The sequence below is a fragment of the Sinocyclocheilus anshuiensis genome, unplaced genomic scaffold, assembly GCF_001515605.1.
Source record: "Sinocyclocheilus anshuiensis isolate Anshui unplaced genomic scaffold, SAMN03320099.WGS_v1.1 scaffold175, whole genome shotgun sequence".
NCBI lineage: Eukaryota > Metazoa > Chordata > Actinopteri > Cypriniformes > Cyprinidae > Sinocyclocheilus > Sinocyclocheilus anshuiensis.
In genome coordinates this window covers 959,977-963,607 of record NW_015548208.1, presented here as the reverse complement: position 1 = coordinate 963,607, position 3,631 = coordinate 959,977, and the positions used below count along the sequence as shown (strand labels likewise).

At 34.3% G+C, this 3,631-nt stretch overlaps 1 protein-coding gene across 1 annotated transcript in view; it reads left to right on the top strand.

Annotated features, from left to right (window-relative positions):
• The window catches only part of ptgfrnb (prostaglandin F2 receptor inhibitor b), a 69,156-nt gene that overhangs the window by 28,393 nt on the left and 37,132 nt on the right, over positions 1–3,631 (top strand). The gene's annotated exons all lie outside the window — the stretch shown is intronic.

The window sequence follows — 3,631 nt, the reverse complement described above, 5'->3', positions numbered from 1 at the left end:
TACTTCTTTTTTACATTTTTACTCTTGCGGTGGAAATGTGTTCATGTCTTTTAAACCATCGTTTGAGCTCTTTAAGTTTTTTATGTTTATTCAGATGCTTTAAATTGAAAGTGACAGTAAAGACATTTATAATGTTACAAAAGATTTCAATTTCAAATATTCTATTCGATATTCCACATTCTATTCAACAAAGAATCCTAAAAAATGTATTACAGTTTCCACAAAAATATTAAGCAGCACAACCGTTTTCTACATTGATAATAATAAATGTTTCATGAGCAGCAAATCAGCATATTAAAATGATTTCTGAAGGATCATGTAAAATTCAGTTTTGATTACAGGAATAAATTACAATGTAAAAGTATTTCACAATATTACTGATTTTACTGGATTTGTATCAAATAAATGCAGTCTTGGTGAGCAGAAGAGACTTCTTTCAAAAACATCTTAACAATAGTGCATATGAAAACAATAAACGGACAAATTTGCCTACATATATTTTATTTAAATCTCTTGCCCAGAACAGAACCATACCGCCAATCCAAACTTTATGCTAATTGTCAGTCATCTTTGACGATAGTGGTCCTGACAGAAATGCTTTAATAAGTAAAAAATGCCTTCTGTGAACATTTTAGTGAAATCACAAACTTTAAAGAATCAGTTTTAATGATTCACTCAAATGGACAGTTTGAAATAATTAAAGGTACAATAGGAGATCTTGGAAAATGCTAACTTTAGCCTGATATGCTTATACATATGTTGACAGGCAGGTAGGAAAGCATATTAAAACGCTCGGACCGAGCTTTTGATTGGATGAACATTTCTTCATCCTATGCCTTCTACAGAATATATAAATACAGACAAATACATTTAGACCACTTAACTTAATAATTGCTATCGGGATGTGAAGAGACTTTCAACCAGCATAACAAAAATTGTTTCTGAAGACAATCACCTATTGCACCTTTAATGGAAATGAATTGCCATTTTTTGTTTTTGAAGTTTAAGCCAGAGACGGTATTTAAAAATCTCTGTCTTCCATTATGAAATCTTTAAACCAAGTGAAATAATTACAATCATAAAAATATTCACTATATTTTATGTTGCCAGTTAAATGATCACAAATATGTGTGTATATTCAGAATATCGTAAATGTAAAACCACAGATAAAATCAAGCATGCATGCTAAACTAAGCATGTTATTTTACTGTCACTACCAGACTGGTTAGTTCTTAACCCGTCCATCAATGTCTGCTGTCTAGAAGTGAAAGTAGAAATGTTGCATTCATTAGTTTTGCAGTCTGTTTAGCTCTGTCGTGTTAATAAGCAAGCTTCAGGCATGAGATGTGTGTGTTAGTGTCGTGTTTCTGAAGAGTCGCTCTGTCACCAGCTATTGCATGAAAGGCTGTGGGTGGTCGTCCTGATGGAGGACTGTTGTCTATATTTACAGGCTAAAAGCCAGTTGCTTATGCTAGTGACTTAAGTCAGTGTTAATCGTTTGGGATCTCGTTGTCAGAGTGATTCACAGGGAAGAGCTTCAAACTGTTTATTTTGTTAGGAACTACAAGGAGTAGTTCACCTTAAAAGGCAGACTCTGGTGTGGTTTACTCATCTCAGTGAGTTTGAAATGTGTAGGATTTTGTTTTAGAAGATTTTGGAGCTCCAAAAATACAGAAAACAACATTAAATTTGTTCATATGAATTTCATATGTTCATTGCTGTGTTTGATTTTGCACATTTGTTGAGGATGGGGTGGCACAATACCATTTTTTAAGAACCGATCCAGATCCGATACCAAAAACAATACCGATACCGATCTGATATCAGTGCAGTTTTTTTTTTTTTTATATATACCTCAGTGTGTGTTGACCTGATCAAAACTCTTTTGTGTGTTACACACAATCTACTAAATATAGACAACTTCATTATAAAGAAAAATAACAAATGGAAAAATATATAATCATAATCTGAGAAAATACATTCATGGAAAACAAGTAAATATATTTATATATAAATGTATGCAATAAATTAAATACATTTCTTTTACATTTATAGCACAGTAATGAGGCAGCAACATATTATAGATAGGACAGAACAAGAAAGGCTATTAACAATCTTTCATTGCGCAAAAGTATTATACTATGAAAGGCTCCAATACAGAGCGGCACGAAGCGCTTATGCGCATCCCGTGCGCAGAATGATGCGCTTGAAGCAAGACGGAGTTACAGCGCGCAGCGCACCACATAAAAAAGTTCAAAGCACAAAGGGAAGAGATATTGATGCGTAGTGTATTATATCTGTGCGATAGTTTATTTAATCTCTTCTTTTAACCATTTTAAATTTCAGTTAGTGTGTGCGTGAAGAACAATTCATAGTGCTCTCTACTCCAGTGTAGTGATCTAACAGACACCCGGTAGAAAGTAACATGTTTAGAAACAGCACTAAACTCCAGGAAGATAAAGTCCTTTTATGCAAAATCATTGATCTTTATCTACAGATCAAGTATAATAATAGGAACATTGAATTATCTTGGAGAGATTTTCATCATCTTGACTGTCGTAACCGAACGCGACACGCAGTGAAGAAAAGACAATGAATGCATTTCCTCACCTCACCAGAAAAGACAATGAATGCATTTCCTAGTGTGAAATATCTGTTCCTCACGATTGTATCGCTATAAACAAACTCCTGCCAGCATTCCCAGAATGTCGCTCTTGTTTATTTGTCTTGTTGTGTTTGCTCTTATAATCACATCATTGAGCTCTTTAATACACGCAATCCAATTGACTTTAGTTCGGCTCCTTGGAGAAACGCCGCTGTGTGTGCGGCACAATTATTTGTGCCTTATTTTTGCATTGTAAGATCAAAGTCTGCACCTGTGGTGTCTTGAGTTCTTGATGATGAAGCCATGTTGGAGGTGGTGCGTCTCTTATCGTGGTTTTCTGATAAGTGCTGTAAATAGTCTTGCACACTTGGCATGTTGTAGTTTGCGCCGTTATCAATCAGTTTTGAAGAACGGCGTGTTTGTTGTCGTCTGCGCAGTGCTCAATCAAAGCAGTGAAGTGCACTAATACCACGCTGACATACTGTACCGCCTGAACCCATGCCATATGCTCAGAGATCTTACGAAGGAATGCTGGCTGAATAGTTGGGGAAACAGCTGAAGTCTCTGTCGAGAATTCAGTAGCTGTTTTTCATCTTGTCATGCACTGATGGATGATTTGTGCTGCTCAAACTCATTAGCGTTAATGATTTTAAGACCCGGTGAGCCCAGCAACCAAAAACCATGTTAATTCTATATCATCTCTAGTGTTTGGCCTGTTTGCTGTATCGTTGTGTACATACAGTATATCATGAGTCTCTTGGATTAAAATTATATATATTTTTTTTTACATTTTACTTGCTTTATTTTGTTTTTCCTTTTATTGTGTAATTTATATAATAAATATATTTGCTTATTTATTTTTTTTATTTTATTGAATTAATCTTGATGATTTTTATTTTTTTTATATTTTTGTAATATGTTTTATTTCCTTAAGAGTTTCTCTATTCTATTCTAATTTCTAAATAAAGTGTTTCTTTAGTCAGTTCTACTCTATTCTGATTAGGGTTGCGTACCGAACTCGGTACT